The sequence below is a fragment of the Budorcas taxicolor genome, chromosome 18, assembly GCF_023091745.1.
Source record: "Budorcas taxicolor isolate Tak-1 chromosome 18, Takin1.1, whole genome shotgun sequence".
Classification (NCBI taxonomy): domain Eukaryota; kingdom Metazoa; phylum Chordata; class Mammalia; order Artiodactyla; family Bovidae; genus Budorcas; species Budorcas taxicolor.
The window spans coordinates 16158830-16171947 of NC_068927.1; the positions used below are offsets into that span (position 1 = coordinate 16158830).

The 13118-nt window shown below is 51.2% G+C and overlaps 1 protein-coding gene across 6 annotated transcripts in view; it reads right to left on the minus strand.

Annotated features, from left to right (window-relative positions):
* ANKRD11 (ankyrin repeat domain containing 11) overlaps nucleotides 1-13118 on the minus strand; it is a 117474-nt gene that overhangs the window by 62405 nt on the left and 41951 nt on the right. For 5 of the 6 annotated variants that reach the window (XM_052656651.1, XM_052656652.1, XM_052656655.1 and 2 more), the window contains exon 2: nucleotides 4629-4710. The exons of the other annotated variant lie outside the window; for it this stretch is intronic. The gene's annotated coding sequence lies outside the window, so the exon portion shown is untranslated. The remainder of the gene's footprint in view (nucleotides 1-4628; nucleotides 4711-13118) is intronic. 6 annotated transcript variants of the gene reach the window in all.

The window sequence follows — 13118 nt, forward strand, 5'->3', positions numbered from 1 at the left end:
ATCCATGCCATAGGCCGCAAGCCAAGACAGCATGTGACCTGCTAGCTGTGAGGCTGGGCTACAGCACAGCTGACTCCACAGGCTCCAGCACCCAATTCACACAGACTCCAGAGACCCACACATACACAAACACAGGGCAGGAGTCCACTGTCCTTCTGCAGCTCAGGCTTCCAGCGGCTCCTCCCTACGTCCGCCGCTCTGCCTGAGGCCAAGATGAAAACACACAGAGGTGCCAGGCGCAGGGGAGGTGAGCTAGACAGTAAACTTTTGAAAAGAACAGAAAAATTAAAAAAGTAAAAAATCCCTGCCCAAAAAGTTAACAAGAACAAATTTTAAACCCAGGCTGACACTAACTAGGAGATGGAGAAAATGGACAAGGAGGAGGTTCCTGGAGGAGGCTGGGAGTGGACAGCCAGCTGGGAACCGGATGCAGATGCACTGCCCACAAGACCCACCCACCCAGACAGCCGAGCCCTCCAAGGTGCTCAAGGGCCCCAGGCTTACTTCTGATAAACCACCCATTCACAAAAGGTCCACAGAGTCCGAGGTGGTAAGTGCCACGTGACTTCCCAAGAGCTGGTTCCCACCCGCTCCTTCCTCCCAGCACTCCGGCCCCGCCCCAGGGCCTCTGCCTGGACTGAAGCAGGGAGCGGGCAGGTGCTGAGACAGCGGGTGCAAGAGCACTGCCTGCCCCGCCTTCCTGATGGCAACCCGGGGGCCCACGCTGCCCTCGGCCACAGCCCTGCACTGCTGCTGGCTCTGCTCTGCTTCCCTTCCTCGCCTCCTGGTCAGCCCTCAGTCCACCTGCAGCACCCCCAGCAGGCAACTGTGCGGATCAAACACAACATCCTCACCCTCAGAACACAGCACACCGAGAACCTCACCACCATCCCTTTTCTTGATGCTAAGAATACCCAAATCCCTATTCCCCAGGGGCAACACAAATGTCTGGCTTCTCTGGTGGCTCAGTGGTAAAGAATTCTCCTGCCAATGCAGGAGACACGGGTTCGATCCCTGGGTCAGGAAGATCCCCTGGAGAAGGGAATGGCAACCCACTCCAGTATTCTTGCCTGCAGAATCCCATGGACAGAGGAGCCTGGTGGGCTACAGTCCAAAGGGTCACAGAGAGACACAACTGAGCAACTAAACAACAACACAAGTGACGATCAAGGTACCAATTCCACGACATACAAGCACTACTTATGTACAGAACTGATAACTCTAGGAAACTCTACCAATACTCTGTAATGATCTACATGGAAACAGAATCTAAAAAAGAGTGGAAACATGTATATGTATAACTGAGCCACTTTGCTGTACGGCAGAAACTAACACAACACTGTACATCAACTAGATACCAACAAAAATTAATTTTTAAAAAAGGCATCTATTCTAGAGTGAACGCGGTCCAGCCACAAAGGTGCCTCCCCACCTCCGCCCACACCCTCCTCCCTACCTCCGTCTGGTCAGCCCCCAGACAGCCCACCAGCCCACAGCACCTCCACCACCATACCCAACCTCCTCCTCCCACTGAGGTCCAAGTGGGCTCAGGAATGGCCTCAGAAACATAGGCCTGCAGAAACCTCGGCAGCCTCACAGAGCCCAGTCCTGAGGGGTGGCAGGAAGGAGGAGGGACTCCATGCTGGCCCATAGGCCAGTTCAGCTTGGGTTTCACAGAAGCTGTGCAGCTCTGCTCTGAGGCAGACGCAGGCCATCTCTTCACCCTCTAACATAACACTTGGAGGAAATCCCTTTAGTCAGCTTTTAAAATCTGATGGCATCAAAAAATAAAACAGGGAGTTCCCTGGTGGTCCCTGGTGGTTAGGACTTCACACTCACTGCCGAAGCCCGGGTTCAAGCCCTGGTCGGGGAACTCAGATTCCACAAGTGACACAGTAGAGTCAAATAAATATAAATAAATACAAAGAACACTGGTTCCGTGAGAATCCCTGTTGCTAACAATGGAAGGAAAATGACTGCAATATTATAAGCACCAGATGAGCTGCTACCAACAGCCCACAAGCCCCTTCAGCTCCTTCCTGCCCAGCACAGCTGGGAACCAGAGTTCTGAGGCCGCTGCAACCAGAAATACCCAGAGGAACTAGAATGCAAGCTGGGCCCAGACACCCTGTTCCTCTCACTTGCCTGCTTCCCAAACCCTCTCCTTGGCCACACGAGTTTTCCCAGCACCTCAAACGTCTTGGTGTAAGACAACCAATATTCTACTGACCACTAAGACCTGTGGTGGGCAAGAGTGAGAACTTTTCTGGGAAAGCATGTAAACACAATGGCCAACTTTTATATGAACAAAAGCACGTGTTTAATGAAACCTAATTTAAATGACATCTAATATTCCATACTTTGTATGTATTTTAAGAGAACCTAGAACGGCCAGAACTCTAACATTATAATAAAAAGTTATTACACTCAAAAATCTAGAATACATAAGTTTTACTGGTATAATTAGCTATGCATATTTCTTTGAGAAAGAGGCAAAAGTGTGCTTTGTTACCTATTTTTAAATCCTGACAAATATCTCTGTTAAACAGGCAAATGTATTATTAGCACAGGCTCTATGAGCTTCTCACCAACTGCAAATCCACCCGCCACGGCCCTGCAGCCAAGGCCCCTCGCGTGTGCTGTGATGTCAAGGGCCACAGCCTCCAGTGGCCGAATGCTGCTCAGGTGCGGGCAGGGTCAGTGACTGTAACACAGCATGACCTTCAAACCATGTGATCCAAAAAAAAAACACTTGCAAATCCAATCAGCCCGCCCTGTCATGGACCCCAGAGCCACAGTCACTACAGACCAGCCCAGAGTCTATCCAAACTGGGCCCTAAAGGACACCCGGGAGGGACACGAGCACAGATGGAAACACCTAGGGTCTTTAACAAGCCCACCTCTGTTGGAAAAGGTGACCTCAGACGGGACCTCAGTGGTTCACATTCCACCTTATGTAGTCAGAATAAAAATAAGAACAATGGATGATATGAATAACAATGAAAAAGCATTACAAAGCCTGTAAAATTATTGTGTTTTTAAACTTGTGCCTTCAGATGCCAGGAAAGGTCATGGAATGTAGACCCCTCCACCCGTGTTCACACCCGCAGTCACACCCTTATCTCTATCCCATCCAAACAGTGGATTTCTGAAGACAATTATAATCAGTATTGACTGAATATTTATGGTTCACAAAAGTGATCAACAGCATCAGATACCCTGGATTACCTGTGTGATGTACTGTCAAAATGACAACCCTTCCATCTCAGACAACATTCCAAACGGGAACACGCCCACTGCTCGAAATCCACCGCAGCCATCAGGCCAGCCCCAGAACCTGTCAGCAGCCTGGCTGGTAAATTGTTTTCTTTTCATCAAGGATCACCAAATGCTTACTAATTACCTCATTTAGGCAGCATCTTGTTTTTTCTTGTCATAAATCAAGTCTCCAAACAAAGGCCAGGCTCAAGCCTGCAGGTGTGGGTGGGCCTGGCTCCTCTCTGCCTCCCGCCCTGGGGCAGAGGCTCTCAGTGGCTGCCCTGGTGTCCAAGACAGCCCATGACAGCCCATGAAAGCATGGGCTCATCCTGGAAGACCGCCCTGGGGGCCTCCCGGGTGCAACAGAGCCCACCACACCCCCCACCCTGCACCACCCACCGGTGGGCGAGCCAGCTGCTCTCCCATTCCAGACCACCCTGCAAACTAAGAGTTCTCCATCACACTCAACTCCATTTCCAAGGAAACACTTCCATCATCAGGGAGGCCGGCCTGGTGCATCTCTAAGTGGCCGCACACAGGACCGCTGAGGAACCGTTGGGTCCGTGGGGTTGAGCAGCAGGAAAGGCTTCTTCCCTGTCTGCTGGAAACAGCACAAAACGCAGAGAATACTCTCTGGGGCTATTGGTTTAAAACCCTAATACCTGGCCAAGGTATGAAACACTGAAAGGAGCCTACAGTTGTCTTTCCAACTGTTATCAATCCACAGATCAGAAGACAGGAGCAACTGCCCCTGGGACATGTCCCCTAAGGGAGGAGGACTCTGTCCTAGAGCAGAGTGTCCAGCCAGGCTGAGGCTGCACCAGGACCCCCAGGAGAAGGCAAGCTCAAGGCAACCTGGCCAAGAGCCCACCCCACACCTACCATCCACACACGCGGGCCTCAAACCTGAGGAAACTCACGCGTGCCTACTTGCCGGCCCGCACACAGAGCAGCACGGCCACCCCGCTTCCCAGCAGAGGGGTGACAACGCTCAGGTGGTGCAGGCACGACAGGCGCAGAGCACCAGACAGGAGCAGCAAGCGGGCCCCTGGGGACGGAGCCACTGAGACAGAAAGCTGCTAAGAAGTCAGCTTTCTGCACAGACCAGGCTGCCCGGTGTCTTCATGTGTCCACAGGCCTCCTCTCCCTGGCACACCAGGGAAGCTGCCTACTGACCCACAGGGCTCACCACCACCCTGCAGCCCCTTGTTTCCCTGAAATCCAAGACAAAACCCAGACACTGAGACAAAACTCTATCAAGCCCAAGAAAACCAGCAAGGAGACGTAAGAATGACTTTAATACTTCTTTTTACAAACCAATGAAAACAATACAAACTGTTGAGAGAGAGCGGGTGCAATAAAATTCTTACCGAGTCCATCGCTGAAAGCTGTGGCTGATGACTGTAAATTAAATCCAACAGAGGCGTGTCCCAGAGCAGCGGTGAGGAGATTCTGAAACAAGAGGATCCAGTGAGCGCCTATAAATACTAATTTCCCCTCAGTTCTTTTCATGTCGCCTCTTTCTGTGTGGACCACACCATGGCCCTTCCTTCACTTTGGGTCACTCCAACAACCCCTAGGTTTTAGGGTGTCTGGCTGTACAGGAGAGGCGCTCACGCCCAGGACTCAGGGAGGGCACCCCAAGCAGACACCTCTGTCTGGATTCTGCTCCTGGACAGCAGTGCTCAGAAAGGCCAGTTGAGGAGAGAACACCAGAATGGGCCAGTCATTCTCCCCAGAGCAGGCGCCTGAGGCCCGGGGCCCTGGAAGGGCCATCTGCAGACGTTTTCCTTTCAGGAGTTTGACAGTAAGCCTTTGCCAGAGTTACGGATTTTGTAGCTTCTACAGACTCACTGTCACACTCAAGAGTAAAATCTGAACTCACCCTTCGCTGACAAAACCTGCACGCCAGCCGCGCCTGCCCCTCAGACGGGCCAGTCCCACCACACCGTCCCCTCCCCACTCCCTCCCTCCATCTCCCCAGGGACCTGCCCACAAGGCAAAGGACCATGATTCAGACCAAATGAGCTGCCAGGACCCAAGGTCAGAGACGTGCCTCTAGGTCCAGCTCAGGAGAAGCCAGAGGGCCTGGGCGCCCAGCATGTGTCATCAATGTCACTAAGAAATATCACACAGAGGGGCCTCGTGGGCAGGCCAGCCACAGGCAAACAGCCCCCTTACTCATAAGTAAGCTGCAGCTACACATATCAACAGAAGCGAATCTCAAAAATCTTATCAATGAATGAAAAAATGTCTTGGAGGGATATACTGAATATATCTGGGTCTTTCAAAAACACATGAATCTTGAGACTTCCCTGGCAGTTCAGTGGCTATCTACCTGCCAATGCAGAGTGCACAGGTTTGAGCCCTGGTCTGGGATGATTTCACATGCTGCGGGGCAAGCAAGCCCATGTGCCCCCACTGCTGAAGCCTGCCCGCTCGAAAACAGGTGCTCTGCGATGAGAAGCCACCGCAACGAGAAGCCTGTGTGCCCCAACGAAGAGCAGCCCCTCCCCACCACATCCAGAGGAAGCCCCCACACTGCAACAAAGACCCAGCAAAGCCAAAAATAAAATAGTAATAAAACATGTAGGTACATGAAATAATACATGTGATTCATCATGTATTCATTCAAAACTAGGAGTTTAAAGGTACAGAGACAACTAAAAACATCTTTTCATTCATCAAATATTTTTACATCAAAACACAGTAATGTCAACTATTTGAAAGTAAACTCAAAGTCTAGTATCAAAAAAAGAGCAAATGGCACCATATACGATCTTCCAAAATCACTATTTAAAAAAAAAAACAAAACAGATTTTATTGAGAAGCCTCTCCAAAGACCTATGACAGAAATCAAATCAATGGACGCTGTGGCCTGGCCGTATGAATGCACGACACTGCCGGTGGGAAGGGGAGGTGACACTGCAGGGTCACAGCAACACTGCTCTCCCGAGAGAGCTGTGCGGTCTCAGGAATACACAAACCCGGTTTCCACAGTCCCATCAAGCACCCTCCCGTCTCCACACACACCAGTGATGCCGTGTCAGGATGGGGCTCGCAGACAGGAAGTGGGCATGGCCGGCGGGACAAGCGCTCGTGGACAGTGGACTCCCAAGGTCTGCACGTGAGCTACACGTGTGTGTATACAGCTGGGTCAGGACTTTTTTGTCCTTCTGTTGCTGGCACAGGATTTCTGAAGCTGACGTTAAGCACAAGGACTAGAAAAGCAGCTTCCAACCACATCTCGGTTTTCTTGAAAAGCACAAGCTGCTCATTAAGCATCTCGATTTTCCTATAAAGACAGTAACAGGATAACAGTGTTTATGATGAAGTTGACACCTGCTGCTGCTGCTGCTAAGTCGCTTCAGTCGTGTCCGACTCTGTGCGACCCCATAGACGGCAGCCTACCAGGCTCCACCATCCCTGGGATTCTCCAGGCAAGAGTACTGGAGTGGGGTGCCATTGCCTTCTCCGAAAGTCGACACCTAGAATACTGCAAATAACAATACTATTCAGTCTCTGAAACCAGCACACTGTCACTTGGGACACACCACCCTCCACCACCCTGGGCACTTCCTGGGCCTAGGGTGCTAAGTGCCCCACGCCCCTTCCACACAACAAGCCACACAGAACACGGTCACTCAGACATCAGAGACACACTGGAGACCCTGACCACCAAGATGGGAGACAGCTTTCCTGGGGATCTAAGTCAGGAAACAGACTACCAGTGTTTAGCTCCCAGCAAACTCAGAATTCCCAGACAGCACCCCGCTCTCCACAGAGAGGACACTGTCACCTGCCGTGGCCGGGGGCACTGGCGCCTGGCCCTAGAGACACCTGGTCTCAGGAGCCAGGCTGCGGCCGTGACACTTGCGTCCAGAATCACAGCCCACTGCAGCCTCTCTGCTGTCAGCACTCCTGCTCCTGTGGGCCTGCCAGGGGCAATCAGACCAGCCCTCTGGTAGACCCCATTCCCGATCTCCAGCTCAGAGCTCCCCACTGAACACACAAAGCTCACCACACCAGAGACAGGCCACATCACACATGCGCACAGATGAGCCCCAAGGTAATTATGACTGTATTTCCTGCCCTGGTTCGGGGCACTCCTGTCTAGAAGATCCTCCAAGTCCAAACCTGCTGTGCCCAGCTCATGACCAAAACCCAGACAGAAGCCTGAAGTCATCCAGCTCCAAACCTCTGCTCTCTCAGCCCCCAGCAGCCAGCCAGACTCCTGACTCAGCAGACCCAGTGCTTCCCCACTCGTGTCATCACAACTCCCACCACACTGCTGAGAAGGGGACGCGCCATGTCTGGTTTACCCCTACACACCCCACTCCACCCACAGGAGTCACTGGGCTCTCGAGGGGTGGATTCGAGTCCAAACTTCAGACGCCACCCTGATGACGCACATGCGTATCCGCACACATGTACATGCACACACGTGCACACACACAGAGAACAAAGGAGCTCCCACTTTCCTGCTCGGAGGGCGGGTTCTCACTGCAGGCACCCCGCTAAAGGTGAGTGCCCCAGGGACACAGGCACCCCGGCAACTCCAGACTGCTTCCAGTTTCTGGGAGACACCCCGTTTTCCTCGCAGGAGGCGCCTCCCCTCCGCTCCCGTGTCCCGGGGCTGTTCTCCAGGCCCGCTCTCTGGTTCTCCGTCAGGTGGCCATCATGCTGGAGGACAACTGTTGTGCTCAACTCCAGGGCTGCACACCGCATCCTGGGCACTAGCAGGCACAGCATGAGGCACAGCATGAGGCCCAGCGTTGGCCTCGGAGCAGAGAACACAACTGACCCCTGGGAGAGCGGGTGCAGAGAGGAGGCCACTTCCCAGGGTCACAGTCAAGTGCCCGGCTCCAGACCTCCAAGCATCCGTGCCCTTCCAATCCACCCAGCTCCCAATCACCCTTTGACCCAAGTGAAAATTCACCCCAAATACATGTGGTTAATGGACAAAATTAATCAGAGGTAAAAACACAGTAAGTAAGCATGCCCTCCCCGGCCAGCGCATCCCTCTAGCCCAGCCAAGCGATGGTGCCCGGTGGGCTCCTGAGCAGCTCTTGAGGGTCACAGGCCCAGCACGCCGTCTCCCAGAGAGCGGGGGCTGCCTTGCCTCCAAGTCAGTGCATGTCCAGAAACGAAGATCCATAGTCTCCTTTCCGGACTCACCAATTCCAAGCGCTGCGAGCGCCCTCGCTGCACACACCTGCACACTGTGCTCCTCCTCTGCCTCGCTCCCGCCACAAAGTTTTCAAACCAGACCACATTATCAAATGCAGAACAAGGTGTGTAACACAGTGTGTTCACCAGCCCCAGTCAAGCCAGATTAAGTGCTCGACTGGAAGCACTCCCTCAGCCTGCAGAGGCTGGGTGAGGAAACAGCTGCGTGACATACACATGTGCTCTTCTTTAACCACAGAAACCGGGCCCGTGACACAGACAGGACACTGGCCTCCAAGTCTCCGGCTCCCACCAGGAATTTAAGACCCCACCGCCACCCAGGACTTCCCACGCTCCAGGTGGAAACAAGTGGCTCGGAAGAAACAACAGGCTGCTCAGAAGACATGCCCTTGTATTTCAAAGACTTCAATCTCGAGTGATTTGTTCCCGGAACATTCCCACCCCGGAAGATGCTTCAGATTAAGTGTGTCTGGGGGTGAGTACTGCAAAACTGTTTTAATATTTCCCAAGCAAATCTAATAAATAATCACTGCTCTACTCCCATTTGCCTACCCAAACCCCCAAATACAAAACCTTGAGAATCCTTACCATTCTCACCCTCTAAATAAGTTGGAGAGGGTTGGTTTGAGATGAAGACCACAGAAATGAGAGGGTTCCATGGAAGTCACTGGAGCAGGACTAGCTTCACGCTCAGAGGGGACCCAAAGTCCCATCTGTCCTCACAAGGACATAGGGACACCAGCTACCGGTCCACTGACCATGCTCCAGCCCAGCTGCCTGGCCACCAAACGAAAGCCTACCCAACAGCCTGACACAATACCTGCCAAGACACACGTCTCCTGGGTCCAAAATCTGCTCTAAGGGGCAGGACCCAAGCCTTCCTAATGAAGCGAAGAGTGTGGGCCTGCTAGGCCACGCCACTCATAGGAAGTCAGGGCTCAAGTCAAGATCGTCTTTGGGCTACCAGTGATCTAATGTGTCCTGAGTGATCTGTGCTGTGATCCTGGGCATGAGAGGGGTCCCCACCCTGAAGACTACACAAACACACAATCACAGCAATAGCACCCTGAAACACCTCGTGCAAAGGGCTACACGGTGGGGTGCGGCCTAACCTGCAGGTGTGTGCCTAAGTGTGGTGACCGGCCTGCTGGGAGCCCGACGCCCACCCACCAGCCCTCAGCCGCAGTTGCCCTGCCTGCACAAACAAACGTGCTTTCAACTTGTCAAGTCAAGGAAGGAGAGATCTTCCTCTTTTAAATTTCTATGTTTAATGTGCTGGTGCTGCACTTCATTTCTAAACCACCTTAAATTTCCAGAAGACACTCTGTTGCAATGACAGTGCTAGACTGTTAAAGAGTGACGAGCACGTCAGCCGACAGGTTCTGCCGCCAAGCAAGGAGACGCCCACCGGTGCACATGCGTCCCCTCCGCCCAGTCTCCCGGGAGACCCCTCAAGCAAAGAGTCTCCATTCTGAAAAGTGAGTAAATTCTTCTTCTATTAAAACATTAAAATCCAAATTTCTTTCCCGGCAAATGACCCTCAGCAGGAAGAGAAACTCCTGTAGAAAAGACACACTGTTTCCCAACAGCAAGTATTACTAGGAAATCTCAAACCCTGGGTGTGAGAAGAGAACAAAGCAGAATGATCATTCAGCAAGAATAATGCAACTCAGACCAAAACGCACAAGAACATCAGGGCAGCCCTCGCCTCCTGGAGCCACTGTCCACTTGCTTTAGACTTACATTCGTCGACAACACACTGTAAGACACGTGCAAGCAAGACATGCTGACTGCATACTTTCCTCTTTTTTATTATTTTTTAAAATAACTTTATGCATTTGTTTCTGGCTATGCTGAGTCTTCGAGGCTTTCTCTAGTCTCAGCGAGCAGGGGCTCCTCTTCGCTGCAGTGCACAGGCTCCTCGCTGTGGTCAGGGCTTCCCTCACCGCAGAGCACAGCTCCTAGGGCACACAGGCTCAGCAGCTGCGGCTCCCAGGCTCCGGAGCACAGCTCACTCGTCGTGGCATGTGGGCTCAGCTGCTCCACAGCATGTGGAATCTTCCCAGACCAGGGATTGAACCCGTGTCTCTTGCACTGACAGACGAATTCTTTACCACTAAGCCACCAGGGAAGCCCTAACTACATATTTTTCAATAGTTATAATTACGAGAGTAAACTAATCAATCATCAGCTGAGACATCTTGAAGTAAGGATCAGGGGCTTCCCTGGTGGCTCAGACGGTAAAGAGTCTGCCTGAAATGCAGGAGACCCTGGTTCAACCCCTGGGTCAGAAAGATCTCCTGGAGAAAGGAATGGCACCCTACTCCAGTATTCTCGTCTGGATAATTCCATGGGCAGAGAGGCCTGGTAGGCTACAGTCCGTGGGGTCGCAAAGACCTGGACATGACTAAGTGATTAACACTTTCACTTTTCAATATTTTTGAAAAATAAAAAATATTAGTAACATTTAGCTCTTAGATGGACTGACCCGCTTACCCCAAGTTAGTGAAATTCTGAAATTAATATACATTTATCAATGGTATCTTTAAAGATATGGGAGAGGGCCTCACAACTCAGCACAAACTGTCCCCAATCTCCTAAAAGCTGACAAGAAAGGAGAATTATGAAGAAAAACCATACTCACCCAAACCTAACCTGACATGTATGCTACCATTTTCAGAAAAATGACATCAGCACTAAGTTAGATTCCTGAGAAGAGGCCCACAATGAAAACACAGGACAGGTCTCTCAGTAAAGTAATGCCAATTTATAAGCTGTGAGGGGACGGGACACGGCCCTCACAGGGCTTCCCTGGCGGCTCAGTGGTGATGGGCTCGCCCGCCAATGCGGGAGACGTGGGCTAGATTCCTGGTGCGGGAACACCCTACATGCTGTGGAGAGCTAAGCCCGTGCACCACGAGCACTTAGCCTGTGCTCTAGGGCCGGGAGCCGCAGCCACTGAAGCCTGCGTGGCCCAGAGCGCGTGCTCCACAAGCAGAGACGCCACCGCAGTGAGGAGCCTCGCACCACAACCAGAGAGCAGCCCCACTCACTGCAGCCAGAGGAAAGCCCGCCCAGCAACAAAGACCCAGCACAGCCAACAAATGAACAAATGAATAACCTTAAAAAAAGACACTTATGTATTCTATGACTGAGAATACAAGACAGAAGTCACACAAAGTCTTCAATATGCACCAAAAACAGAGCACTGTCTGCCTCGGTGCCTGCGCTCGTCCCAGCGGCAGGCAGGCCACAGTGAGGCCCTGCCCCTCGGGCCTCCTTCCCAGAGGGCTGCACACCTCCACTGACTTTGCCGTCACAGAGCTTGCACCTGGGCACAGCTCTCCTGCCCCTGATGCATCTGCCCCTGAGTGCCAGCTTACCACCTTCACAAGCAGCCAGGTTAATTTCCTGAAGATCAATGTGGGGCCATGCATGCAAGCTCAGTTCAGTGTCAGCGGTGTCTAATGGCCGTTGTTAAAATTCTGACCATGCCCCTGTACTGGCAGTGACCCTGGGTACATTCTAACAGCCTGTGTCATTCTTTTCTCATCTGTAGAAAAAGAAATTCCTGGATACAAAATACAGATGAACACATAGAAGCCAGTTGCATTTCAAGACATCAGCACAGTTAGAGCCTACGAGGAAAAACGGTACAGTGTCACCAGGACAGACAAGGCGACCAATGGGGCGCACACAAGCTCTACCACCACGTGGGCACACACGGGGAGACCCCATTCATGACAGCAAGCACTCCAGATCAGCAGGCAAAGGACAGTCCACTCATGGATGAAGCTGTGAGCAGTCAGCTTGTGCACAGACATCAGTCTGGGACAGAGTACAGGCTCAAACATAAACAGCAGAAGTACAACAACATTTTCAGACGGTACAGAAAGCTATGTCTGTGTCCTTGGGGCAGGGAGATTTTCTTAACTAAGAATGACGGGTCATGATTCACATTTTGGAAGACACTGTCCTAGAGGATCTCGCACAGATCCTTCAAAATAAAAGGACTCAATCTCAAGCATCAAATGTAACTACATCCTTCTGATCATCTCACAGGTAACTATCATGACAGAGCATCACCTTCATCCACGGCAGATGTTGTTCAAAATGCACATAGGTACACAACAACAACAAAACTCTTGCCTTTCCTACTTAGCACTGAAGGGTAAGTAAGTTCCACTGTCTTCGGTAAAAACAAAAGATTTCTGAAAGATGGACAATATTTAGGTAAAAGCAGCTCTATGTATGAATCATGAGCACAATTACATTGGGTTAGCCAAAAAGTTCACTCTGTTTTTTCTATAAGATGGCTCTCTCCAGTAGTGCTTAGATGTCTTTAACTTGATTCAAAACAATTTTGTTAGATTATATTGTGACAGCTGTCACATCAGCACACATTTTCTAAAAACTCAAAAATCGTGAATTTTTGTGTGCACATTTTAATACTGAATATGGAAAAAAAGCAACATTTTCAGTATATTATGCTTTACTATTTCAAGAAAGGTAAAATCACAACTGAAATGCAAAGAAAAGATTTGTGCTGTATATGAACAAATGTGTCAAAAGTGGTTTGCAAAGTTTCACGCTAGAGGTTTCTCCCTGGACGATTCTCCAGAGTCAGGCAGACTAGTTGAAGCTGGCAGCAATCAAAATCAAGATATTAA